This window comes from Hemicordylus capensis, chromosome 6, assembly GCF_027244095.1.
Source record: "Hemicordylus capensis ecotype Gifberg chromosome 6, rHemCap1.1.pri, whole genome shotgun sequence".
In the NCBI taxonomy this organism is placed as follows: Eukaryota; Metazoa; Chordata; class Lepidosauria; order Squamata; family Cordylidae; genus Hemicordylus; species Hemicordylus capensis.
In genome coordinates, this window is record NC_069662.1 from 140,697,215 (window position 1) to 140,710,412 (window position 13,198).

Here is a 13,198-nt window from a genome sequence, read left to right on the forward strand (position 1 = left end):
TGCAGGTTCAAATTCGAACCGAACCAAACCAGGGGGTGGTTAGAACAAAATCAAAACCGAACCACCCTCTCCTGGTTCGAACCCAGTTCGAATCCGAACCGAACTGGGCAAACCTGTTTTGTGCACATCCCTACTTCTGGATATGACTGGAATTTGCTGACATGCCTGCATGCACTTGCATGTGTGCTTGACATGCCTGTGCCCGTGCCAGCATGTGCAGGCACGTCAGCAACATCCGGTCATATCTGGAAGATGAGGACAACGGGGCAGCAGGGAGGTACGCTGCTGCCCCAATGGGCTGTTAAAAAGCCTGACACCAGTGGGGGGAAAGTGCCAGGAGGGGTAAGTGCACCCTCCCCCAGCTCTTAAAGGGAGACCCCCGCTGCCTTCGAACCATCCCAATGCGGTTCCGTGCACATCGCTAGATACTGGGTGCTGGGCTCTTGAACACTTCTCCTTACCCACTGTTTACTCCCATCCCCAGGCGCTTTTCTTCCATTTGGGCTCACTTCCAGTATCAGAGCCCAGCTGAATGGCAAGTGATGTCAGGGGATCAACTACAGAAAAGTATGCCACAGTTAAGGGAGGAATGTGGGTAGCAAGTAACACAGATTCCTATGCAGATGGCCCCTCAGAGTCAGATTTATCCCATATAGTACTGAAGGCCTTGAAGCTGCATCTCATATGCTTTGAGATGCTGTATCTCAGATTCATATGCTTTGGGAGTATATTCCTAGCATATGGAATTTATCCTTACACATACCTGCCAACATGTCCCTATTTTCTCATTCAGGTAATGGGGAAACAGGGACATTTTGTCAGGTATGCTTACATAAGGAATTATGGATCCTTCAGGCATGAATTGCTAAAAGGATCATTATACAACTGAAAGGACAGATCCACTCCTGACTTCCAACTTTGGAAAACTGATATGTGATTCCTTCCCTGCTGGCATTTGAATTGGTTTTCTTTTGACAGAATGGCAAAGAAGAACCTTTAGCAATCTGGTCTAATTTTAATGAACTGTTTGTGGTTTAAAGAGGAATAGCCTTGGAAGATTGTTTCTCAGTGATTAAAATGAGCATTACTTTTTCTGTTTGGGGTATTTTTTATTTTTATTTTTCATTTGACTATGTATTTATTCATGTGGGTTACTATTTTTGTCATTGTCTGTTTTAGTTGAAATAAAGATATACTTTTCAAGATAAAAAGTGATGATAAGAAAAAGAAAAATTAAGGCCTGCTGCTCTTTTCTGAAGTAGAAGATATTCTGGATTTTAGAACTCTGAAATTCTATGATTCTGTGATGAAGCATAAAATTTCTTGGACTATTGTCATATCTTTACAGTCCTAACATAGAAGGAGTTATCTTAATTAGATTGCAGATAAAGGTTTGTTAAAAATAAAGGGTTATCTTTACTTGCTCTCAAACCTGAGAACTATGGCTCTCACAAAACTGGGTGGTGCCTTACAGGCAGAACAGAGCAGGGTAGGTCATCAGTCTTGTTCCAACCCAAAATAAATCCAGGGAAAGGGATTATTCAACGTGTGTGTGTGTGTTTAATGAATTTGTATACCGCCCACTACCAAAGTCTCTAGATTATTTACAGCATAAAGCAAACCAAGAACAAAACAAACCAAGAATTTAACAATTAAAACAGATTAAAATATTAATGAAAATACCAACTAACTAAAAAGCTTGGCTACAGAGATGTGTCTTCAGTTGTTTCCTAAAAGTCAACAGGGATGCAGCACCTCTAATCTCAGCATATTTATCTCAGCATATAGACTGCCCTTTCTTTCGTTTGGTTGCTACATAGGAAGCCTCATTATACTGAGTCAGACCATTGGCCCATCTAGCTCAGTACTGCCTACACTGACTAGCAGCAGCTCTCCAAGGTTTTGGGCAGGATGGAGTCTTTCCCAGCCCTACCTGGAGATGCTGCCAGTGTTGGAGATGGAGTTCCAGTGCATCGACCTTTTTGCACCAACTATCCTAATGACCACTAGAGGCATTGGGAATAGAGATAGTGAGTGAGGGTCTCCTTACCTGTCTCTTCTCTATGACCCCAGGACTGACTCTTCAGCACTTCCTATGCTGAGTCACAATCCTTCCCTTCCTCCTAGAGAGCAGATGGAAACATCTCTCTCTATCCTTACCTATTCATTATGTAGTCCTTTAGATTAGTTTCAGGTCTTTCCTATCCAAGTGTACTTAACCAATAAATACTTAGTATTTAGTTCTGTAATGACTTCCATGTGTATTTTCTCTAAATAGCTGCAACAACTAAACCATCCTCTGCTACCCACTCTGTAACTGGAATGTGTGCCCATTCCTCAATCCTTTGCTGTTTTACCCACTGAGTTAAACATTAATAACCTCTAGCAGCCAGGGAGTGAAACTGGGATCTTCTGCATGTAAGCAGATGCTCTATCACTGAGCTCTGGCCCCATCCCCTAAAGAGAACACCTTACAGTGCTCACACATAATCATCCATCCAGATACAAACCAGTGTGGGCCCTTGTTAGGAAAGAGGACAATTCATGCTTGCTTCGCAGAGACCAGCTCTCCTCCTCTAATCCTCCTTTGCTAATCATCCAGTAAGTAGTTTCTAACCTGTTTATAAGGCAGGAAGGCATCTTAGTGTTTCTACTTGGCAGGAGAAGTATTCCCTCTTCAGTATACTAGGTGTTGCTTCTCACACCCCCTTTGAAATAAAAAATGTGTGATTCTCACTAGTGAATCATACCTGTGTCTGAAGATACCAGCAGAGGTAATCTGATGATAATTGATAATAACATATGGCAAATAGCTCAGAAAGAAGGCTTGCAAATGTGAATACTTCTCAAAATGGTGAAGAATGGTTCAAGGTCAAAATACCTCTCAAAATGCTTGTAACCATTCAGCAGTGTAATTGCATTTATAATGCAAGATGCAACAGCTGGCTAAAGCAGGTTAAATCAAAACAAAGTGTATAGGAGCAAATAACTAAGGTGCATGAGAGGTGCAGAAGAATTCTAGTGCTATTCACAAGTTATGTTCAAACACCCATACACTGAGTGAACAGTATAGTGTACACAGATAACAGATCTGTACACGGGTACAGTTATTCACACATTACATTGAACACAGGTACAGCAGCAAACTTCCTATCTGTACCATGCATTTGAGGGGCCTGTACTCAGGTTCATGTTTAAAATGAACACAGATACAGTCATTCACACAAAAACATGCACGAGTATACAGGCCTCTGTATACTTTTACAGCATAATGTCAGAATGGGGCTAGAAAGCTGCTTCTGTGGCTATTTTGAGGGCCAAACTAGATGTGATCTAGGAGACCCATGATCAGAGCTCCCAATCTTTGTCTAAAATCACCGATAGGGTCCCAAAGATTGGATTGGGGCCCTGGCACTGGGGGAGGGGAACCAACTCCTCCGCCCCACCACCATTTCCCACTTGAAATCCCACCCCCTCCAAGCTGCTACTTGTTATTTTACTTATGTTATTTTATTAATTATTTTATTTATTTAACATGTTTTTATACTGCCCCAAACTTATGTCTCTGGGCAGTTTACAACAAAACAAAATAGATTGCAACAGAAAAATCAAAACATTAGTTAAAATAAATGACAGCAAAAAATTTAAAACATGACTACAATTTAGAATTTTAAAACAATGTTTTAAAACAATGTAAAAACTATTAAAACAGTATTTGATTAAAAGCCTGGGTGAACAGATGCGTCTTAAAAGATTTTTTTTAAAATTGTTGAACTCGTATATGTCTTTCCCCACTCTGTGGCCAATAGCAGGGGTGTGTACATGAAAAGCCCAATTCAGAAATTATGTTCAACCCTCATACAAGGAGTGTACAGTGTACACAGTTATTCACACATTATGTTGAAACAAGGTACAGCTGTATGCTTCCTATCTGTACCATGCATTTGATGGTCCTGTACCCAGTTTCACTTTCAGAATGAACGCAGACACAGCCATTCACACAAAAACTTGTACCTGGGAACAGACAACTGTACGCCCATACAGCATAATGTCTGAATCGGGCTGTGTGTGATTCCATCAGAGAAACAACCTGATTGGTGGTGGGTGGGGGGCAGGCAATGAAAACACCCTAACCCCTGGTGGCCCTCTGCTGTTTTGAGAGCGAGGGGAGTTCATGAGGCAAGGTGAGGCGGTGACTTCAGGCAGCAGATGATGACCCTTGCAAGCTTTCAAGGAGCACCTCTCCTCACACTCCTTGCAAAAAGGGCGAGAAGAGCAGAGGAGGCTACTGACAACCTTCCGTCCTCTCTGCCCCCTGTGCCACTTTCAAAACTTGCAAGGGTTGGTTTTGAAAGGGGGCTGGCCCCCAGGGCCATGGACAAGGCAGCACACACACACACACACACCACGCATTGCTTTCAGGCAAAGAAAAAACAGCAGTTGATCCCAACACAGGACTCCCAGGTCACCTGCAGTTTGGCCCGGAGTTTTGTCTTTTGGCATGAGTGGCTATATCCCTAAGTTCTCATCTCTATGCCTAATAACAGGGGTTATTTGATAACCCCAAATATCAGGGATTTGGGGACAGGGGTTAAGTTAGGGAATGGATGCAGAGGCACAGTGCTAAATCCCACTGGCCATGGCTTTTTGGTTTTTGTTGAAAACAACAAAATGATTTTCTAGCCCTAATTCAGGCATTATGTTGTATGTGCATTCAAAAGGAACATTTTATGTGTGTGTGAATGACTGCACATGCCTGGGTACATGTCCTTCAGATACATATAGGGAGTGCACTGCTGTACATGCACTGAATATAATGTGTGAATAACTATGTGTGTACAGATCTGTATGTGCATACACTGTACACAGCTCAGTTCACAAGTTATGTTCAACTCACATAAATCTGTGTACAGTTCATGCACATACATATATGTACACACATAAAATCATTCACATGCTATGTACCAGAATTCCTATATGTAGGTACATTTTATAGGGTCTGGACTCAGGTTCGCAATTTAATGTATGCATGTGCAGTCATTCACATAAAAACTTATACATGTGTATAGAGACCTGAATACACATACTATGTAATGTCTGAACACAACTACATTGCATGTGCATTGAATGTAACATACTGTATAAATAGGGGCTGTGAATCTAGGGTTTGTATATATGTTTGTTTGTTCATTAATTCAGTTATTCATTCATAATCATTTATAATCACAGGCCTCCCACCTCATGTCTAGTCTGACCCTCAGGTGTATAATAAAGGGAAACCTCAATATTAGCTTCTCATGTTCACACTGAGGAGGAGAGAGTTAACAGCCCACTGTTTTATATTTCACCTTTTGTAGGAGAGAGTTCCAACACAGGAACATAGGAAGCTGCCTTATACTGAGTCAGACCATTGATCCATCTAGCTCAGTATTGTCTACCCAGACTGGCAGCAGCTTCTCCAAGCTTGCAAGCAGGAGTCTCTCCCAGTCCCATCTGGAGATGCCAGAGACGGAACTTGTAACCATCTGTATGCAAGCATGCAGATGCTCTTCCCAAAGAAGCCCCATCCCGTACGGGGACTATCTTAGAGCACTCACATGTCGCCTCTCTTTCAAATGCAAACCAAGGTGGACCCTGCTTAACAAACAGGACAATTCATGCTTGCTACCACAAGACCAGGTCTCCTCTTTATGAAAGGTTAGCTAGAGGTAAAGTGGCCAGGTCCAGATCTCCAAAGAGAGCATGGATTGTTAAGGAACGTGGTTTCCCCCACTTATCTGGGTGCAGAGGAGCAAGTACAGAGTGCAGGCGAAATTCTAGGGACCCAAGCCTTGAATATGTTGCAATGAGAGTGGATTATCTAACAGAATCACCAAAAATCATTATTAGACAAGTAAAAAAACTTGTCTAATAGAATTATTATTCTATTCTATTCTATTCTATTCTGTTCTGTTCTGTTCTGTTCTGTTCTGTTTGTTTGTTTTAGTACATTTATATACTACCCCATACAAAAAAGTCCCTGGGCGGTTCACAATATAAAGGTATTAAAACATTAATATAATTAAAACAATTAAAATACAATAAAAACTCTAAAACCATAACTTTAAAACTATAAACTAAAAGCCTGACAAAACAGACATGTTTTTATTTCCTTCTCAAAAACATTCAGAGAAGGGGAAACTCTAATTTCATTAGAAGTGCATTCCAGAGTCCTGTGACAACTCTAAAAAAGACTCGGTTTTGAGTCACCACCAAACGAGCCAGTGGCAACATCAACCAGACCTCCCCAGATTATCTTAACAAGCAGTGGGATTGATGAAGAGGAAGGCACTCTCTTAAATACCTTGGACCCAAGCTGTTTAGGGATTTATAGGTAATAACCAGCACTTCATATTTTGCCTGGAAACATATTGGCAGCCAGTGTAGTTCTTTTAAAATTGGTGTAATATACTCTCTTCAGGCAACCCCAGAGACCAGCCTGGCTGCTGCAGTCTGTACTAACTGCAGGTTCCGAACTGTGTACAAAGGCAGCCCAACATAGAGTACATTGCAGTAGTCAGGCCTGGATGTTACCAGCATATGCACCAGTTTTAAGGTCATTTATATCCACAAATGGACGTAGCTGGTGAATCCGCCAAAGCTGATAGGAAGCACTCCTGGCCACTGCCTCAACCTGAGAAATCAGGGAGAGGTTTGGGCCCAGAAGTACTCCCAGACTACATACCTGCTCTTTCCAGGGGAGTGCAACCTTGTCTAGAACAGGTCAATCTAAACCATTTCCTAAGTCTTGACCTCCCACAATGAGTACCTGTCTTGCTTGGATCCAGCTTCAGTTTGTATTCCCTCATCCAGCCCACTACCACTTCCAGGCAGGCACTTAGGGAAGTTAGGCCATTTCCTGATGAAGTTGACATGGAGAAATAGCTTTGGGTGTCATCAGCATACTGATAACACCCTGCACCAAATCCCCTGATGATCTCTTCCAGTGGTTTCATGTGGACGTTAAAAAGCATTGGAGACAGTATGGAGCCTTGCAGGACTCCATACCGGAGCTCTTGTTTTGAAGAGCAACAGTCTCCAAGCGACACCCTCTGGAACCTACTTGAGAGGTAAGAGCAGACTCACTGCAAAACCATGCCTCCCACTCCCAACCCGTTCAGGCACTCCATGGTTGATGGTATCAAAAGTCATCAAGAGATCCAAAAGGATCAACAGAGTCACACTCCCTCTGTCAATTCCTAATTGGAGATCATCCAACAGGCTGACCAAGGCCACATCAACCCCATAGCCTGCCCCAAAGCCAGTTTGAAATGGGTCCAGATAATCCACTTCTCAAGATAGCCTGGAGCTGAGACTCCACCGCCCTCTCAATCACCTTGCCCAAGCATGGGTGGTTGGAGACAGGCCTATAATCACTCAGTTCTGAGGGATGCAATGCAGACCTCTTCAAGAGTGGTCTAATAATTGCCTCCTTGAGACAAGGAGGCATCCTGCCCTCCCTCACAGAAGCATTAATGATCTTAACAAGGCCCTGAACTCCTGAGTTGATCCTGACAAAATTGGTTCCAAAGTGAGCATTAAAGTCCCCCAGAACTACCAGTCTGGGAGACTCCAACACCAGCTCTGCAACCAAGTCAGCCAGCTCAGTTAGGACCTCTGTTGGGCAGTGGAGTGAACAGTACACCAACAGAACTCCCAGTCTATCCTTGGTCTCCAGACATAGGGATGCACATTCAGTATAGGCCAGTTCCCTGACAGGAACCCTTGTAAAGGAGATATTAGTCTTATTTACTACAGCCACTCCTCCCTGCCTATGTCCTCTCCTCTCACCTGCTCTATAACAGAGTATCCTGCTGGGAGATGCTGGGCCCAAACTGGACCACTTGCCTCCATCATCCAGGTCTCTGTAACATACCAGGTCAGCTCCATCATCCACAATCAAATCATGGATGATTTCTTTTTTATTTTGAACTGACCTGGCATGACAGAGAAGCAAGGTGAGGTTCTGTGGAGGTTTGGTACTGCTCTCCATGGTCCATGAGCTGGCAGGGAAGCTGGAAGGGGTAACAACTATTAGGCTTCTGATCTCCCTTCCCCTGTAATGACCTGCTACCCTTTTTTTATCTAAAAAGGACTGTCCTCTATAATACATATGGCCACCCTACTTACAGACCAAGACCTTAGGGGCAGCAGGTTGACTTCTCTCCCGTGTGGTCAATCTGCTTTTTCTAGGTTCATTTTAATTAGGCTCCCTGTGGTCTACTGAGACATCTACCAAAGTGCCTACTTGAAATAATCTCTTAACTGTTAAGGTGTCCCCAATTTGTGTTACCTGCCGATGAATATGTGAATGGGAAATTAGGAACGTGTTGGCAGGTATGTATGTGCATTTGTTGTGAGAAGAAACTATGTAGAAGAAGTATGTGGTACACCGCTCTGGGCTCCTTGGAGGAAGAACGGGATATAAATGTATAAATAAATAAATAAATAAATAAATAAATAAATAAATAAATAAATAAGGACATTATTAAAAGTGTCTTGCTGGATGAGAACAAGGCCATTTCACCCAGGATTCTTTGCAAAAATCCCAGAAACTAACAGGAGGCCTAAATGTTGGCAATGGTCTCCAAGTCAAAAAGAAGAAAGGGAGAGGAGAGCTGGTCTTGTGGTAGCAAGCATGACTTGTCCCCATAGCTAAGCAGAGTCTGCCCTGGTTGCATTTGAATGGGAGACTAGAAGTCTGAGCACTGTAAGGTATTCCCCTCAGGGGATGAAGCCGCTCTGGGAAGAGCAGAAGGTTCAAGTTCCCTCCCTGGCTTCTCCAAGATAGGGCTGAGAGAGATTCCTGCCTGCAACCTTGGAGAAGCCGCTGCCAGTCTGTGAAGACAATACTGAGCTAGATAGACCAATGGTCTGACTCAGTATATGGCAGTTTCCTATGTTCCTATGAGAGGCACCAAACCAGTTGAAAATGGAGAACTTCAGAATTCAACTTTATTATTAGCCCAATGCATAACAGCAAAGCCTTTATTATAGACTCTTTAAGACAAGAGCAAGAAGAACATTATTTTTTCTTTACATACAACGTATACTTATTATCACTCCAAAACTGCACGGAGGGCAGAAACTGCCAAAAATGCATTGGCTAACAAAAAAGCATTCCACCAGTAAATTGTGGTCTAATTCCTGCCTACCCCATTCTAATAATATCTGAACTCATATTGACATTATTTTCTAGAGGGGAAATTTTACTGGGAATCTAGGACTTTTTTTGATTGACTGAGTCCTGCAATTGCCAGAGAAGGTAGATAGGCAAGACACACTCTAAGGTACTCAGATTCTTAAGCCTAAGGAGGGGGGTATTTCCTAAGGTATGGGGAGAAACGTACCTTACAAAAGAGCTGATGAGGCTGGTTTCGCGCCATAGTTACTTTCCAACCTGCACTGACACTGCTATGGGACTACCAGAGATCAATGCAGAGATCATCACAGTCCTTGTAGATCCCTTCGGAAGCTTCTGTTGAAAGCCTGATAAATGGATGGATGGATGGATGGATGGATGGATGATGATGATGAATTTGATTTCTATACCACCCTTCCAAAAAATGGCTCAGGGAGGTTTACACAGAGAAATAATAAATAAATAAGATGGATCCCTGTCCCCAAAGGGCTCGCAATTATAAGATGGATCCCTGTCCCCAAAGGCTCACAATGTATGCAGGGCCATAGCTATAATTGAGCGGATGGGTTCAAAGAACCTGGGCCCCCCAGCTCCTGAGGGCCTCCCCAGTTCCACACCTCCCTATTTTCTTCATTATCTCCCTTACTCCGAGGGCCCATTGGGGAGAAGGGCGAACACAGGCCCCCTCTCCCCTAGCTACGCCCCTGTATGTATGTACTGGTGAATTTATATTCTGTCTTTTCTGTACATTGCAGCCCAGGGTGCCTATAATGGCATACAAAACCAGGTTCCCTCATTGCTTCTCTACTCCCAGCAGCTCAGTGACAACAATTCCCCAGCCCCTTCCTCCCCTCTTCTTTTCTTCTCTTCCCTCATATATCCAGTTTCCTTGAGTGGCCTCTGCGATTGAGGCACCACAAATCAACTCTCTGGTGTCACCACCTCCTTCACTTCTTGTTTCCCCTCTGTCATGGGGCAAGTTCAGATGAACACTTCCCTGCACACACAATGCTGGGGATGCACTGAGAGCACATCTACCTTGACGTCACCGGCAGATGTCCTGGTGTGCTTTTGACACCGTTTAAACAGGTTTTTTGAGCATGTATAGAGAGAAAATTCAGGTGAACACCCCTCTTGTGCAATTAAAGGGAATGCTGAAGCATGTTGGGACATCTGCCTGTGAAGTCAGGGCATGTGTGTTCTCAGCACTTCCACATCACTATTGTGTGTGCAGGGCTGTGGTCAGCCTGTGGCGGTCACTGGAAGAGAGTGGCGGAATGATGTGGAGAAACCATATGAAAACATTCTCCGAAATTTCTCTTGGAGAGGAATTATGAAATTTGAAGTGAATTTCAGCTTCTCCTTGGGCACGCTGGCAGCCCTGAAATTCAGAGAGAACTTCCACTTTGCAGAAATGTTTTCACAGCTAATTTTTATCTGGAACTGTTTTGCCTGAGGGACATACCTGTCATGCTGCAAGTCACATGTAGCACACAGTCCAGTCTTAGCATCTGTGAGACTCAGGGGAAGCATGAAAAACCAGGTAAAAGACTGAAAGGGATGAAAAGAACGAACAAGAGGCAGAAAATACAGAATGGGAGTGGGGGAATAAGAGGAAAGCGAGGGTGTTGCATTCCCCTCTTTTACATCTACAATATGACAAGGAAATTGCTATGCAGAGTTACACATTCTGTAAGCACAAAGGAGAGGATGATCAGCCAAAACATATGACTCACTTCACAAAAATACCCACATTCGCATAATCTCATAAGGCAAATCCCCAAACCTTTGATCAAACCTTTGGTCAAGTCTCTGCAAGGTTGCATTCACATGGACAGATTAGAACTTAGTGTTTAGGACCCCTTCCTTAGTATAAATTAGGAGACTGGTGTAGCTATTACTGAGTAGTGCCTGTGAGTTTTGCTAACAGAGTTTCTACAAGCAACAAATGCACATTTGTTTCTCATTTGTTACACATAATTGTTTCTTTGTGGCAGAAGATAGTTCTTCTGTTGCACAGGTGTTGTCTTTGCTTTATCATTTAAAGTGCAATATTTTGTTCTGGGGGAGTGTTAACTTTCCTCCGCACTTGCACATTCACTAATTGCTCTCTATAATTGTCATGTGGAGGTATGGGGACCACAGGCTCATGTTATCATTAAGAATTAATTTCTTTTAAAAAGTAGTTGCAATTTTTTTTAAAAAAAGAAGCCATGCACTCTTTCATTGTATAATCCCAACACAGGAAAACTCATCTGTCCCTACCCCCAGTTTTAAAAACTGCAAACAGTAACAAGTTCCACATCTCTTGTGCAGCAGTTCCTTTCCATTTTATATACCTTTTGAACAATTAAACGTGTTTTTGGCAGCTGTGTTCTTCTCCCTTTCCTGCACTGAAGTGCTGGTCTAAGTAGCTACTAGAGAGAGGGCCCTTTCAGGGGTGGCACCCCATTTATGGAACAGCCTCTGCAGCAAGGCTCCCCTGACACCATCACTTAAATTTTCTAGATGCCAGGTGAATACCTTTCTGTTCACCTGGACCTTTTAAAAATTAAAAAATGTTTTTGTATTTTATTGTAGCCTTTTTGTTGTTGTTTTAACTTGTTTTCAATTGTATGTTTTATTCGATAATTGTTTTATTGTTTTATGCTGTCCGCCACCCAGAGAACTTTTGTTATGGGGTAGCCCACAAATGCTGTTGTTAACAAAAACAGTTCTTAACATCATGATCTATGCATTTTTTATAGCACAATCTATGTTTTCTTAGTCTCACTGAGCTCAGTGGGACTTACTCTGAAGTAAGTGTGCATAGGATTGCAGCCTGTGTGTGTGTATGTGTCTTGGACAACATATAACTACCTTCATGGGTGCAGACAGAGTGAAAGTTTGAGGAGGAACTCCTTAATTTTTTTGTGGAGAGAGGAAAAACACTTTTGGGGGAAAATAAAAATATGTTTTGGGAACTGAAGATATGGGTTGTTACAGTTTATTGTGGCTGGGGATGATGAGAGTTGTAGTTCAGCAACATCTGAACTACAGATGGGTGTGGTCTTGGAGGTGGCATTGAGTTCCCCCAAGCTTCTTGTCTTGGGGGACTTCAGCGTCCACACTGAGGGCCCCCTTATAGGAGTGGCTTAGGATTTCATGGCCTCCATGGCAACCATGGGCCTATATCAATTGGTATCGGGCCCTACCCACATGGCAGGACACACTCTGGATCTGGTTTTTGCTGACCAGGGAATAAATGATCTGGAGGTGGTGGAGTTTGAGATAACTCCCTTGTCATGGGCAAATCATCATCTTGTGGAATTTTGTTTGTCTGCTCCATCTTCACTCTGCAGGTGTGGTGGACCAATTAGAATGGCCCACCCCCAGAGACTTATGGATCTGCTCAGTTTTCGGATAGCCCTTGGGAAGTTTCCAGGGTCCAGAGCTGGTGACTCTGTTGAGGCCCTGGCTAATCTATGGAATGTAGAGACAGCCCGGGCTATTGACACAGTCATTCCTAAATGTCCTCTCTGGCTTGGTGGAGCCTGTTCTGCTACTTGGTTTCCCTTGAAGCTTAGGGCAATGAAACAATTTGGACGACAGATGGAATGCTGCTGGAGGAAGAGTCGTAATGAATCTGACTGAATATGGGCTATAGCTCATTTTAGGGACTACACCGTGGAGTGGTGGTAATGTTTTTTTCTCTGCCTCCAATGCTGGTCTGCTCAGTGCAGACCTGCAGAGCTGTTCTGTGTAGCAAAGACATTGTTCCACACATCCCCCCAGGTAATGGGGGAGGAACTATCTACAGCCCATTTTGCTCACTTTGCATGACACTTTGCATATAAAGTTGCTTGCATCTGTGATTATTTGGAATTCAGGGTTCCAGCAGTTCCGGCAGACATGCCTCAGATACCACCTGTTCCTATTGTGTTGGATTTTTTTTTTCCAGTTAGTGCACCCTGAGGATGTGGACAAGATCCTGGGCAGTGTGTGGGCAACGTCATGTGCTCCGCACCCTTGCCCTTT